We start from the raw sequence: 16,196 nt of genomic DNA, 5'->3' as shown, positions 1-16,196 counted from the left end.
CTGTTTATAGTTGTCTACTTCAGTTGTTAATTAGTCACTTTGCACTCCGCAGTCTGGCTCATAGGACGGGGCAGAATTCCTCCTGGTGTTCAGGCTATTGTTTCCCCTCAGGCTGCTGCTGCTCAGGAGAGTAGTCTGCCTGAGTAGGATGGCTGCTGCCATATGGGAGATGACTCAGCATGGGGATCCCTCATCTCTTTTCCCAAAGTTTTAGTCCTCATTCTCTCCTCAGGCATCTCTAGTCCACTCTGCCCCTACCTTTGCCAGAACCCAGGATAAGTGGCTGCAACTGAAAATTTGTGTGTTGGCCCTTTAAATGGCTTTTTGCATTTCCAGCCATCTTTCTCTGGCAGATAGCAACCCAGCCACTTTTCGCTGCTGGTTGTTATCTGTACTTTTTGGGCTCTGGTGCTCTAGGCTGTGAATCATAGCTTAGGGTTTAGACCCCATTCTTCCTAGGGGGATCCAACCAGCCACTTAATTATCCCTCCAGTGCTGCTGCGTGTGGGCACCCAGCCAGCCTTCTTGAGTCTCCACTGCACTCCTTACCGGTCAGGTTGTGCTGAAGTTGATTCTTCTGTCTGTCTGATGTTATAAGGCTTCTCACTTGCTACTCTTCTATGCTATTTTTTTTTAAAGCCACTCTTTCAGAAATACTGGAGGAGTGAAACAGCAAAAGAAATCTTGTTAACAGTGCTCCTGTTCATTTACATGCATAAAAGAGACTGCCAGACTAGAAGTGTCGGACTTTTTAAAAATAAAAGTCTTAATACTGCACTATCTAAGACTGAGCAGGCCAACAGGATCCCTTGCTGGTCCCCCAACATTAAACAGTACCTCACAAGTCACCTTTATTTACTACAATTTGGAGAAATTTTACAGTGGGCAGATTTTTAAAGCTGGAAAGCAAAGATCAGGAGGACAAATGTGACCTGCAATCACACAGGGGCAATAATCATGGGATGGAGAAGAGAAGTTTCTGGAAGTCCTCTGTGCAGAGCCTTAGGTGCTGTCACCAGATTGGTACAGCCCTGCCTCATGGGCTGCAATTTGATTGAGAGAAGGTGGAAATGGAAGCACTAAAAGGATTATGAAGACTGAAACTTTTAATCAAATTTATGCTGTGTTCCCTTTGCCTTCAGCACTGTTTAGCTTAGCGGACATCCTGCCCTGTGACTCTTGCAAAGGTCAAGGATACACCCCTTAGTGCCATTTCTAGCAAATCAGGAGCTAGGAATGTAGGCTTATAAATGGTTGGCAGAGCTCCGAGAAGGTGTGGTAAACTCAGTTGAAACTCAGTAAAGGTTGGTGATAGAAGTTGGAGTCCACAGCCTTGCTTTGGCAACAGTGGTTTATTCTCTGTGGACATCTGGGAGGACCCTTAGGGGACAGTTTCCTGAGAGGTGAGAGAACCCAGGTGGCTGCAGCCCTAGGCATAGGGGCCAGCAGGTCCTAGATAGGAAAGTTGTATGTTGGGTCTTAAGATATGTGTGTGTGTGTGTGTTTGTGTTACATGTGTGTGTGTGTTGGAGACAGTTGTCAGGATGGGGAACAAAAATACCAGCAACTTGGGCAGATGAATCATTGGCCCCACCCAGTGGCAGGGCACAGACAGGCACCAGAGGACTTCTTAATTTGCTTGAAGGCTGCACTGTCACTGGCAGGTGGAGGTGAGGAAGAAACTCTTTTTCTTCTAGGCTTCTAAATTCTCAAGTGGGACTGTGTAACAAAAAGATTCACAAATGAAAAGCATACAGATTTATACATAGAAGTTTTATGTGACATGGAGCCTTTCTAAGGAAATGAAGACCTGAAGGAATGATTAAACCTGTGTAATTTTATGCTACTGTTTGGTGAAAAGTGGGAAGTCAGGATGGGACAGAGGTTATGAGGTACGTGTAGTGAACTAGGGGAAACTCAGCAAGGCTTTTCCAGCAGATTCCCCTCTGTGTCCCTTCACCTTTGGAGATAAGAATGCTGCCCTGACAAGTATGGCTCAGTTGGCTGGGTGTGGTCCCATAAGTTATAAGTTCTTGGGTTGAATTCCTGGCCAGGGCACGAGCCTGGGTTGTGGGTTTGGTCCTCAGTCGGGGCATATACAAGAGGTGGCCAGTCAACATCGATAGTTCTATGCCTCTCTTTCTCTCTCTCCCTCTCTTTCTCCCTCCCTTTTCCCGACCCTCTCTCTCTCTAAAAAGAAGGAGGGGGAAGGAGCATAAAATGGAGTAAAAATAGCCTCTTCAACAAATGGTGTCGGGAGATCTGAACAGCTACATGCAAAAAAATGAAACTCGATCACCAACTTACACTGCACACAAAAATAAACTCAAGATGGACAAAAGACTTAAATATAAGTCGTGACACCATAAAAGTCCTACAGGAGAACATAGGCAGGAAAATCTCAGATATTCCATGCAGCAACATTTTCACTGATATGTCCCCTAGAGCAAGGGACATAAAGGAAAGAATAAACAAATGGGGCCTCATCAAAATAAAAAGCTTCTGCATGGCTAAAGAAAACATTAGCAAAATGAAAAGGGAAACAAGTAGGTGGGAATATATATTTGCCAATGATACCTCAGACAAGGGTTTGATCTCCAAAATATCTAAAGTCCTCACATGACTCCACTCCAGGAAGACAAACAACCCAATTTAAAAAGTGGGCAAAGGACCTGCACAGACACTTCTCCAAGGAGGACATACAGAGGGCCCACAGGCATATGAAAGGATGCTCAGCATCATTAGCCATCAGAGAGATGCAAATTAAAACCACAATGAGATATCTCTTCACACCAGTCAGAATGGCCATCATAAACAAATCAAGAAATAATAAGTGTTGGCAAAGTGGTGGAGAAAAGGGAACCCTAGTCCACTGTTGGTGGGAATGCAGACTGGAGCAGGCACTGTGGAGAATAGTATGGAATTTCCTCTGAAAACTAAAAATGGAACTTCCTTGTGATCCAGCAATTCCACCACTGGGACTATACCCTAAGAACCCTGAAACACCAATTCAAAAGAACCTATGCACCTCTATGTTCACAGCAGCACAATTTATAATAGCTAAGTGCTGGAAGCAACCTAAGTGCCCATCAACAAATGAATGGATCAAAAAGCTGTGGTACATTTACACAATGGAATACTGCCCAGCAGAAAGAAGGAAGGAGCTCCTACCCTTCACAACAGCATGGATGGAACTGGAGAGCATTATGCTAAGTGAAATAAGCCAGGCAGTGAAAGACAAATACCATATGATCTCACCTATAAGTGGAACCTAATCAACAAAACAAGCAAGCAAGCAAAATATAACCAGAGACATTGAAATAAAGACCAAATGGACAGTGACCAGATGGGAGTGGGGAGGGGGGAAATGGGGGAAAGAATGGGAAGGGTCTAGTTAAGGAACATGTATAAAGGACCGGTGGGCAAAGACAACTTTGGGTGGGGAAGATTGAATGTGGGAGGTGGAGGGTGGGTAGGGCAAGGGAGAGTAATGGGGAAAAAATGGGGACAATTGTAACTGAACAACAATAAAGAAAAAAAAGATTAAAAAAAAAAAAGGAATGCTTCTTCCATGCTCCGCCTCCATTTTAGAGAGGGCACTTTCCACTGGAGGGTTTTTTGACTTCTTTCAAAGTTTGGGCAGAAAGTCCTGCCTGTGTCTGCCATTTCTCAAGTTCCTTCAGCTTGTAATAAGTGATTTGCCAAGGTGCCATATTTGGGGGTAGCATGTTCAGGACCCCATCTCAGTATGAAGGCTGCAGGTGATACTCAGGTGGGGCTGGGACAGGAAGGAACAGCCCCTGCTCTGGGTGATTGTGACCTTTTTTAAAAAAAAATCCTCACTTGAGGATATATTTATTGATGAGAGAGAGAGAGAGAGAGAGAGAGAGAGAGAGAGAGAGAGAGAGAGAGAGACATTGATAGGCATATACCCAAAATGGGGGTTGAACCTATAACCTTTTAGTGTATGGGAAGATGCTCCAACCAACTTAGCCACCCAGTCAGGGCTAGTGATCAGCACTTTTGATACTGCCAGTCAGCCTGACCTTGTCTGGTCACCTTCTGCCCTTCTGCTGTCTCCTCCCTGGGTCACTTCTCCCCTCCTCACTGGCTTGGTTGCCTACTTCCAACTGCAGTATGTCACGGAAACACAGTGTGATTAATGTTCCCATTCATTACACTGCCTGGGAGTGTCTTCCAGCTTCCAACTACCCCTCATCTCTTCTGTTGCTGCAATGGCTCCCTGCATTCACTTGCCCAAAGCCTCCACCTTGACCTGGGAGGAGAGTGGATAAGGAAAACAGAGCCTTGTTCCTCTTGAAACTGGTTTCTGTAATCTCCATAATTCAGGTGTGCAGCTGTCCTCAGTGGGCAAGGAAGGTGTTGGATGAGTCAAGTCAGCTGCCATTATTCATACAGACCCAGGCATCCATGGAAGGCAATTTTTAGTGTCATCTGTTTTAAATATATGAGCAATACAGTAATACAAGGTGATATGTTTCAGAGAATGTGTGGTGTTTTAAATATGACCCTAAAATTCTTTGACATGCCTCCCATGGAAAGTTGGGGGCAGGTCTTTCTACCCCTAGAATTCAAACCCTGTAACTATTTGATCAAAATGGCAGAATTCACAGCATCTCTGTGCCAGCTTCTGGGCCCAGACCTTGAAAACTGGTGTCTTTGACTTCCTATTTCTTGGAATCCAGCCACTATGCTGTGAGGAAGCCAAGCAGTTACAGGGAGGCCACAGGTAGGTGTAGGTGTTCTGGCTGTCAGCCCCCTGAAGTCCCCGTGGACAGCCAGTGTCAGCCACAAATGCGAGTGCCCCTTACTTGGTTTGGCCCCCAGCCTGTGAGCTGGCCTTGCTGATATTGCACAAAGCAGGGATAAACTATTGAGCCTTGCCCAAACTGCCTGAACTAAATAAATTGCTATTGTTCTAAATCACTAAATTTGGGATAGTTTATTACACTGCAATATATTACTAATTCAGAATGTCATTGACCAAATGACATTCTGTCAATTACCAAAGAGGGAAAAGAATGAGAAAGTGTCAGTAGCTGCAAGGTTCCGTTTTTTCTTCCTTTACAAATGGGAAAGGAGAAAGAATGTTGGGTGAATAATGAAAAGGAGAGGACAATAGGGAAGGGTTGAGAGGTGATTGCTAAAATGATGCCTCTCAAAATAGTCACAATTAAAAGGTGTTTGAAAGAGTCATTGAATTTATTTAAGAAGGAACACCTGCCTCCCCTCCCACCATGTTTAGAAATGCTACAAAGTTGTATTCATCACAAGAAAATTTAAATATTTATAAGCAAGGCACATTTCTAGGGTTTGTCATATGTATGGTTCAAAGAAAACTATTATAAATTTAGGGTAAAGATGATGGAATAAAGCCAAATTATATATTTGCTCTCTGGAATGTTTTTCCACACCACCAACCCATTCTCTGATTTTCTGGACACCAACTACATGGAAAAAAACACAGTATTTCTTTACTAAGACCTCTGACACCAGAAGTACAGATGCTCCATGCCAAGCAATTCTAACACTACAGCTTGAGGGGAGTGCAGACCACACAGGTTAAGTAGCAGCTCAGTTCAACAACACTGTCCCAGTTCCCTCAATTTAGATGTGAATTGCAAGTCCAGGTTTTCACCTGTGCTTCTGACCAACTGGGCATAGATCTAGGGTTTCCACCACCCTTTCCTCAGCTTTGATGACTTGCAAGGGTGGCTCACAGAACTCAGGAAAACAGTTTACTTACTAAAGTATGGGTTATTATAAAAAGGTATAACTCAGGTGCAGCCATATTGAAGAGATGAATAGGACAAGGTGTGGGGGATACAGAGCTTCCAGAAATTCCACCCTGATAGCACCTCAGTGTACTTCAAACCTGGAAGCTCCTCCTTCTGTTAGGGTTTTTTAAAAAATATATTTTATTGATTATGCTTGATTACAGTTGTCCCATTTTTTTCTCCCCTTTACTCCGCTCCACCCTGTATCCTCCTTCCCACCATCATTCCCCTACCTTAGTTCACGTCTGTGGGTCATACATGTAAGTTCTTTGGCTTCTCCATTTCCTATACTATTCTTAACCTCCCTCTGTCTACTTTGTACCTACAATTTATGCTTCTTTTTTTCTGTACCTTTTGCCTCATTCTCTCACCCCCTGCCCCTGATAAGCCTCCATGTGATCTCTATTTCTGTGAATCTGTTCCTGTTTTAGTTTGCTTAGTTCATTTTTTGTTTGTTTGTTTTTTTGTTTTTGTGGAGGTTTCACTTTGTAGACATGATTAAATCATTGGCCATTGGCATTCTCTAGACTCTTTTCCCTGGAGGTCAAGGGAGAGGCTAAAAGTTCCAACCCTCTAATCATTGGTTGGTTTCCATGGCAAACAGAACTCCTATCCTTAGGGGCTTTCCAAAAGTCACCTTACTAACATAAACTCAGGTGTGGTTGAAAGAAATTTGTTATGAATAACAAAACACTTTCATCTTGACTACTCTGCAGCTATTTCGGGAGCTTGGAACAAAACTCATGTATTATAACAAATAATGATCCTATCTTATTACCTAGGAAGCTATAAGATGTTTAGGAGCTCTACAACAGGAACCCTGACCAAATACCAAAATACATATTTATCTTCAAGGTTTTTTCCCCCTCACCTGAGGACAATTTTCATTGCTTTTAGAGAGAGAGGGAGGGAGAGAGAGAAATATTGATTTGAGAGAGAAACATTGACTGGTTGCCTCTCATACTCACCCAGACCAGGGATGGAATGGGCAACATAGGTATGTGCCTTGATTGGAAATCAAACATGCAACCATTCAGTTACAGGTTATGGGATGACACTTCACCCAACTGAGCCACATCAGCCAGGGCCAAAATAAATATTTCTTTCTTTTTAAAAAATGTTTTATTTATTTATTTTTAGAGAGAGTGGAAGGGAGGGAGGATGAGAGGAAGAGAAACATCAGTGTGTGGTTGCCTCTTGTGTGCCCCCTACTCGGGACCTGGCCTGCAACCCAGGCATGTGCCCTGACTGGGAATTCAGCTGGCTGAGGCAGGAGATAGCCAGGAAACTCTGGGGTGCCCCAGGGCTAAGATAAAAGACATGGACACAGGACAGAGACCCTGTTCTAAGACCAGTTGTTCCTGCTTTCTGGAAAGGCGCTGAATCACGCTGAATCATGAATGCACCTGCACAGAAGATGCTACATGACCCCTGCTTCATTATAGTAGCATTATAATAAATTAACACTGTGTGATCCCCTTCTCTGGTGGCCAATCAAGGAAAATCATGGGAGGCCACATGCACAGTGGGTTTAAAGTAATAGAACTACTTGTACATACTCAATACAAGCCCACTAAAACTAGCCAGGAAATATCTGCCCTATAAGAATAGAATCCCTCCAGCCCCGGAGGTCAATGTCTCTACTCGGAGTTGGCTTGATTCCCATGTTCTGTGGAGTGTACTATCGCTTAATAAATCTGCTCTTTTTCTGTTATAAACTCTGCGTGTTCAGTTCAATTCTTTGTCCGTGATCACCAAGAACCTGGTTATGTGTGCCCACCTGTGACATGGCCACCCTTTGGTTCACAAGTCAGCACTTAATCCACTAAGCCACACCAGCCAGGGCTAAATATTTCTTATTATATCACATCATCACTATCTTCCATGCCTAAAAACTAATGAAATGGATGAAACATAACTTTATTTTCCTCAGAAGCTCTAGTAATCAAAGCTAAGCTAGTCAAAGATCTGGAGAGAACATCCCAGATTAGGCATGAGCACAATGAAAATAAATTATGTTAAAACTATGTCAACCATTATAATAATGATAATAATAGTAATAAATGGGTTGTTGCATTCAAAAGACAGAATAAGAACCCAGGCTAGAAGAAAACCCCTATACAGAAGAATACTTTCTGCGAGTGTTTTGGCCTGTAGATGAGTGCAGTATAATTAAGTACTGGGGAAGAGGAAGGAACTTTCCTCTACCCTCAAGGTTCTTTCTATTGGTCTAGTGATTAAATCTACATAAGATATATTAACAAGAAAAAATGAACCAAATTTAATACGTATGACTGCATGGGAACCCCCCATACACAGGTGAGTGAGAGACCCCACCTACATGAGAGGTTCGGGGACAGAAAGGTTAAAATGAGTATCTATGGCATTCTGAGCTAACGATGAGGTAAGGTGCCTCAGGGTTTCAAAGGGTCATTGCACAGGAGGGTAAGAAAAACACATGTTCAGAAATTACTAGTTTCCCCTGCCATATAGATAGCTCAAAAAAGTTATTTCTGGTGATAACTCTTATTATTGACGTTAGGAGTGTGTGAGAGAGAGAGATAGGAGGAGCTGTCTAATCTGATCTAAGTGCCTTTATTTGAAGCTGCACTAACAGGCAGGCTGAGTCTGGACAGATTACAGCAGCAAAGGGAGGCAAGAATGGAGTTTTTAAAAGAAAAAGCACAGGGTCATGGGGGAATAAGGGAGGGGTTAGTCTCTTGTTCTTCTGGACTGTTGCCTCAGAGTTTCAGGATGTGAGTCGGGACTATGGGTTAGGTAAAGGGCTGGGCTGTTCCCAGGTGCAGGAAGGTCAGTCTGACCACCGGCCATTGTGGCTGGCGCCAGATGTCTATTGCAAAAATGGGAAAGAGTTTCAATTAAGCCACAAGCTATCAAGCGAGTTGGGGATAACTGGGTCATGAGCAGTCTGGCAGGTTGGAAAAGCTGGCCTGACCCTTTCACTGGGCAAATTTCGCTTGACCCTCTTGAACAGAGGGTCTCTATTGCCTTTAGCTCAAAATAATCTGCATACCACAGAGGCACATCTTGGGGTGACTCATTCTGAACCCCTGAAGTACACATTTAGTAAAGGAACCCAATTTACAGATGATAAAATACAGACTGAGGTTAAAAAGCAGGTTATAAAACTATCTTGTTATGTTTTAATTAAGATTGAAATTGAGACTTAACTAATGGCATTACAAATTTAACAAGTTAGAATAAAGACATTTGGATATAGATGAATCAAATTTCTGGCCTGGTATAAAGGGTAGATACCCCTTCCCCCCCTGCAAATTGAGATATTTAGAGAGATGATGATAGATATAAAGGAAAAATCAATATAAACATAATTGGTTTCCTATTATTTTTATTCTAAAATATATGTTGAACACTATGTTTCATGGAACTTAAAAGAACCTTTGTACAGTTTATGAAATACAATTTTACTTCCTTACTCTCAGTGATGATATTTGTAATGTAATTTACTTCTGCTGTATTTTAGTAGTGTGTAGACAACTAATATTTTGGAAAAAATATCATTATTATGGAAAAATTATTTAGTTCCAGGCAATTGATTTATTAGTGAACACATAGGAATATCCAGGATGGTATTCTAATACAGGTAAAGGATTTGGAAGTATTTCATTCATTCATTCATTCATTCATTCCTCTGTAAGTTCCATGAGAATAAAGACTTTGTAGATTTTTTTCATTGCTATATACTCCTGGGCTACAGATAGCACTGGTATATAGTAGGTACTGAAGGGGAGCAGAATACATGACCCCAAAATATGGCACTTTGACATGTGGATTATTTTGAACTGAAGGCAATCAAGACTCAGCAGATTCAAGAGAGACTCTTACACCTGCCTTAACCACCTAAAAGAATTTAGATAGAGGGCCTGGTCCAGAAAGAGAGCTGTTACTAGAGATGACTTTTATCTGAATGACCTACCTGTATGGCAGGGCAAACATCTAATTACCAAACATCTGCTCTTCTTACTGTTCTGTGAATTACCCTCCTTCCCTTTGAAGCCCCAGGCCCTTATCCCATTCCTTGACTCAGGATGGCATATAAGCCTCAATTACTTGCCTTGCCCTTGGGTCTCATATTTTTATAGGATTTCCTCATGTAAGTAATTAAATTGATTTTTCTCCTGTTAATCTGTCTGATGTCAGTTTAATTATTAGACCAGCAAAGAGAAGGGTAGAGGAAAATTTTTTATTTCTAACAGTACTCAACAAATGTTTTTCAAATTCACTAATCCATTTATTCAACGAGTATTTATTGATCACAGTGGGCACTGTGCTAGATGTTGAAGCAAACATGAAGTCACTGTTTTCATCCTCAAAGAGCTGAAAGTATGCTAGAAGAAACAAATATTGTGTAGTGATAAAAATACGTTCAGCTATAAGCATATAAAGGAGAGTATCTTTTTCTTTTTTAAAGATTTTATTTATTTACTTTTAGAGAGGGGAAGAGAGGGAGAAAGAGAGGGAGAGAAACATCGATGTGTGGTTACCTTTTGCTCACCCCCTACTGGGGACCTGGCATGTAACCCAGGCATGTGCCCTGACTGGGAATCAAACCTGCAACCCTGTGGTTCTCAGGTCAGTGTTCAGTCCACTGAGCCACACCAGCCAGTTTGAGAGTATCTTATATGGTTGGTGCTGGCGGCTAAATGGATTTTATAGGAAAATAGATGTCAAGAAAAGGCTATAATAAGAAAAAGGAGGATATAGCTAGAAGAGAAATTGTGGTTTGTGATTCTGGAATCTGTCCGATTCGAAATACTTAAACCTGACCACAATGACTTTGAAAGCACTATTTTTTCTGATGGTTGAATATTTGACTGTGATGGTACCTGTTAAAGATGCATTAATAAATTTGTTGTTCTGTTTAATCAGCTGCCAAGAAGACCACTCCCCTTTAATTATCCATTATTTTCAACTCCTATGCAAATTTTTCATTTTAAAGTAAAATCTTAAGATCACTGCTTTATGTTTGAATACCATGTCACTCAGGTGATTTTATGTACTGATGCTATGTTCCCTGAGCAATTGAAGGTGCTGATTCAAGCTTAAAACCAATGTTCTCCCTGATAATTATGGCTTCTAAAAATTTATTCTATTTGGGGTTTAAATGTAACATGACCATGGTCTCCTAGTTAGCAAGTGGATAACCAAAGACTTAAAATCAGTTATAAAAAAATGTTACCGCCCTTGCCGGGTAGCTCAGTTGGTTGGAGTGGCTTCCCGATGTGCAGGGGTTGCAAGTTCCATCCCTGGTCAGGGCACATAGAAGAATCAACCAATGAATGCATAAATAAGTGGAACAACAAATCTCTCCCCGCCTTCCTCTATAATCAATAAATTAAAAAAAGAAAGTTACAGTGGAGATAGTTTTCAATTAACTTTAATGATCTGTACCGAAGGGAATAAAATTTTTGAACACTTCTGAGTCATTTCCAGAAACATAAACTCATCCATTTACTCCAAAAGCATTTACCTCCACTCACTTGCTGTTGGATGCTGGGACTACAAAGATAGTTGAGACACAGAGCCTGCCCTTAGAGTGCTGTCTGGAGGTGGAGACAGGCTCCAAAAGAAACAATCTAACATACCTGCAATGTCAGAGAGGAGTCAGGAGAACGCTGACCTACGCAGAAGTGATACTGGAATGATCTGAAAAATGGTTTGTTCATTGGGGGCGGGGGGGGGGGGGAGAATGGCTTGCTGGGCAAGGCAATAATAGCCTATGGAAAGGCACAGAGGTGGGAAGCTTGTCCCTTGGTACTTCTGGTGTAAAGGGCACATATTCATTCCAAACATGCAACAAGTATTTGAATGTTGACTAGATGTCAGGCTTGATCAGCTAGAAGTCATTGATCAAGGACTAGCACAGATTTGGAGAGGATTGCACATGTTAAGTTTGAGGGACTTGACAGAGGTGCAGAGGAAACTTCTAGGAGGAAATGTAGGGAGGTGAAGGTCATATCTCACTACATGCCAGGTCCTGCATAATGGGCTTTATATATAGTATCACATTTAAATGCATATTATCACATTAAATCGCCTGTTGAACAAAAGGATAACTTGACTCATTGGGTAAGTAACATGCAAGTGGATAACCAGGTTTGGTTATCTACTTCTGGTGCCCTTGCTTTTAATCACACACTATACTGTCTCCCAGTTGTAGAAAAGACAGCCATTGGTTTTACGTGATGGCTGAAATCACAGGCCTGGTAGACGTTTCTCAGCAGAACTGATATTGGGAAGGAACCGTGGGAATGATAATGCAAATGAACACGTTTGTGAAAACGTTGAACACTTCTATTTCTAGCCTTTATTGTCGGATTACTTTTGGTGCCGTTTACTAAATGAAGTGTGGAGTTTCTTTGGGCTGAACTGGGTTTAAGTTATCTGGCTACCAGTAACCCACATCAAAATCAGGACGGATCAGGAAGTAATTCGAGTTTTCTGGCACTCTTGCTTCAACCATCCAGGATCTAGGACACTGTTGTAAAATGTTCCTCATTTTTGGTTCCAAGGGTTCCTTTTTCATGCAACCAAGTACGATTTTTTTTTTTTTTTGGTAGTCGAGAAGGATGTTTGGCTGCCGATAATTGGAGAGCAGGTGATTACTGATCACTGGTGTTTTCAGGGCGAGACAGTGGCACTAACCCCCAACCCCCACCCCCCTCCCCACCCCTCCTTCCCCTAGTCTGGAAGCTGCAGGATCCGCTAAATTGTGCGTTCTACAGCGGCGGCGGGAGCGAGGGACGTTCGCACGTCCCCAAGAGAGCAGAGGAGGGCAGCTGGAGAACCTGGGGAATGTACGTGCGGAGAATCCGGACACAGATCACGGTCTAGAGAGAGCAGAGGGTCCACCGGGCGGGGGTTGGGGCGGCTGTCCAACTCAGGTGTGGAAACGGCTGCCCCAGGCCCACCCTTTGCAGCCGAGGATGCCGGGCGGGAGACCAGCTGGCTTAGCACCGGGTGCACTCCCAGTGCACTCACCCGCCCTCGTTCCCCAGGCCCCCGGGAACGGCCCTCGTGTGGTGGCCCAGCCTGCTGGAGCCTGCACCGCAGCTTCTGAGGCGGCCGCCGCTGCGGGGCCTTGATGGCCACCAGGGGGCGGGAGCTGCGCCGTGAACAATGGCCGCGCTTGGCCACCAGCAGGCCGGGAGGAAGGGAGGAAGGAGGGAGGTCGGGAGCGCGCAGGACGGGGGCGCGCGGCGCGGGCCCGGGAGGGCGCGGTGGGAGCGCTGGGAAGGCGGGCGTAGGCTGGGGGCAGGGAGCCCGTGGGGTGGAAGCTGGCGGCGGCGACAGCGGCGGCCGAGCGGGGTCAGCTCTGTGGAGTGTTTGCCAATGTTGGAGCTGTCTGCAAAGGGTCCCTGGCCTGAAGGTAAGTACCCGGCTGGGGGGCGCCCGGAGGCCCCGACTTCCGCCCCGCCGGCAGAGGAGAGACAGAGGGCGCTGGGGAGCCCTGCAGGTCTACCGTGCGAGGCGACCCCCTAGGAGCCGGCCCCTTCGCGGCCTCCCCTTCCCCGCGCCTCCCCCTTCCTCACGCTAGCTCCTGGCGGGAGGGGGAGGGGAGGAGGCTGGTGGGGGCCGGGGAACCGGGGAGGGGGCGAACGAACTGGGGTGGGGGCGTGTGGAGGGGGTGGGACGACACAGGTGTCGCGAGGGGAGGAGCCGGGAGGAGGCTGGGAGGCCCGCACAAGTGGGGCGCGGGGCGGGGGGGGGGGCGAGAACCCCACGGAGGGAGCTGGAAGGTGGGGGTCGGGTGGGAGAGACGGTGGGGAGGATAGAGGAGAGGCGACAGAGGAGAGGGGAGGGGAGGGTCTGGGGGGAGTGGGCCTGGGGGGTACTGGGGGTGGGGGCGGCTATTTCTGTGTAATGGGCAAGTGGTAAAGACGTAACACACCGAAATGGGGAAGGTAGGTGGGGCCGAAGGGACAAAATAGATCCTATGACAGGCAAGTTCTGCGGTGGCTCCTCTGAACCACCACCGTGATGGCTCGGCTTAGAGGAGGGCTAGTTGGCAGTTAGTGACCTTGCCGGGGTGAAGGGAGTTGGGCGAAGAGACAAAGATCAGTTACAGAATCCTCGGTGTGAGGGCAGCGACGCCAGTCCGTCCTGGGAGAGCCGGGGTTGAGGCCGTGGGGGTTCTGCAGAGGCGATCCTGGCGACGCCGAGCTGCGATTCTTAGGGAGGGGGGCGGGGATAATGGCCTCGGGGGTTCCTGAAGTCCCTGCAAATCCGTGCAGAATTTTGCGTTTGTGAATTTTCTTTGGAAACGGTCATCCCACAAAGGTTAAGGACCACTCAGATAGAGAAGGACCACTAAAGGATTTTAAAGTGGGTGGTTCCTGTAGAAAGAAGAGATGATCCTTTAAAGATATTTCACTGTTAGCTGAAAACCTTTATGTTTAACGTTTGTTTTCACAATTTTGGTGCACTTTTGCCAAGCAAAATCTATCTTTTGATCCATCCTTACGTTTTAAGGAACTATGGTCCACACTTGAAATCAAAATTGCGACGGACAGGCCGGATAATGGTAACCTAGTGGGAGAAAACATTGCAGCATTTCTCCTGGGGATATTTCTTCCTTGTCCTTGCTCTTAAGATGGTTCAAATATACTGTTATTTGAGCTGCAGTGGGGAAAAAATCATATTTAATAAAACTATCTAAACCAAGACATTCTGTATCTCGATTGTTCTGTGATAGGACAAGTTTGTCATTTTTCAGTTTGTCTACATTTTATTGTAAACTAGAGATTCCACATATAACTTGAATTGTAGATTTGCTGCATTTTGCAGCAGGCCTGTATTAAATTTTTGAAGCACTTAGGGCAAATTGTGGGGTGTGTATGCTTTTTTCTTTCCCTGCTGTGGTTTCAACTCAAGTCCCCATTGCCACCTTTTCATTACATAGCAGTGTCATTTGAAATTTATTCTTAAGTGATCATTAGTTGGTGGGATATGGTGCATATTTCCACACAAATCATTAATTTTTTCCCTAAAAATTTGTTTTGTATTTGTAAAAATGTCACTTTATGATCCAAATATGTATTGTTAACTTTAGATAGAATGCCATGTAATTGTTAAGTTTTAACTTTTTACTTGGAAATAATTTCAAGCTTACAGAAAAGTAGCAAGAATAATAATAATACAGAGAACACTCATGTAACCTTTACTCAGATTCACTTTATTTTACCCATTTATCACTTGATCTCTATGACACACACAGTATTTTTTTCCTGGACCATGAGGGTAAGTGTTATGCATCATAGTTCTTTACTACTAAATACACAGGGTGGAAAACATATAACTTGTACATTTTAGGTTATTTAGTGTGCCTGGAATGAAATTCTAGGAAAGAGTGGTTTAATCTGGTTTTCAGCGAAGATAAGGATATGAAAAATATCTAAGATGGCCATCGAACTTTATAGTATTATAAACAACACAGAAAGTGAAGTTGAGTGGTTTCCCTGTTTTAGGATCAGGTTCTGGAAGACAGTTATGGCCAACATTTTTTTTTTGGTAGCTAATCTTCTGTTTACTTCTGTTAACTCTTTCTCCTTTTGTGCTGGGCATCTGATTATTTATATGTACAGATCATAAAGAAGGAAAAATATAAGTATTGTTAATTTGTTAATATTAGACTGAATAGAGATATGCACAGTATGATCAAATCTCTCTATATACATATATATGTCTCCTCTTAATACTAAAGAAAATATTAAATGAGTGCCTAGAATCCATAATAATTGTAATTTATATGTTTATAAATATTTGATTTTGAATAAATCCCCGAAGTTGTCCTACAGATCATGCCCATTGTGACAGGACAAATTTTAAGAATTTTAGTCTTTATTTATAAACAAATGTATAACGAAGAGAAGAGGATTCGAACCAGACCATATTGGATTTTATTCCTAGCACAGGACCATGGGAAATAAACCCAGCTTCTAGAAAAATGGGGATAACACCTATATTGAAGGTGATGAGGATTGAGTTAATGTAAAAATGGCAAAATATGGCACTTGGAATATAAAATTGGTGTCTGATAAATGTTAGTTTTCTTTTTTTCTTGGCTGGTGGTATGTGGGTTCTTTTTTACTGGAAAAGTTCGGGGACTGAGACGCCTGTATACACAGAATTTTTTATAGGCTCTTAGGACATATTAAAATTCATACTCAATTTTTTTTAACATAAAAGCAGTTTTCTGGGGGATGCCTACTTTTAAAAAGAAATGGAAATTAAAAACATCCTTAAAACACTTTTTAAGGACCCCATGAATTCTTTTGAATAAGGAGCTTTGAGTTGATAATTAGTTTTGTAGGGGTTTGGCGTCTAAGAGTGGGGATAGTACATGGTTTTGCTTTT

General features: G+C 43.4%; 1 protein-coding gene across 7 annotated transcripts in view; it reads left to right on the top strand.

Moving 5' to 3' along the window:
- The first annotated feature begins 13,035 nt into the window (after positions 1 to 13,035).
- Positions 13,036 to 16,196, top strand: part of STAU2 (staufen double-stranded RNA binding protein 2) — a 356,018-nt gene continuing 352,857 nt past the window's right edge. For all 7 annotated transcript variants that reach the window (XM_024578270.3, XM_045186116.2, XM_045186118.2 and 4 more), the window contains exon 1: positions 13,036 to 13,209. The gene's annotated coding sequence lies outside the window, so the exon portion shown is untranslated. The remainder of the gene's footprint in view (positions 13,210 to 16,196) is intronic.

This window comes from Desmodus rotundus, chromosome 8, assembly GCF_022682495.2.
Source record: "Desmodus rotundus isolate HL8 chromosome 8, HLdesRot8A.1, whole genome shotgun sequence".
Taxonomy (NCBI): Eukaryota; Metazoa; Chordata; class Mammalia; order Chiroptera; family Phyllostomidae; genus Desmodus; species Desmodus rotundus.
This window is presented reverse-complemented; position numbering and strand designations above follow the sequence as displayed.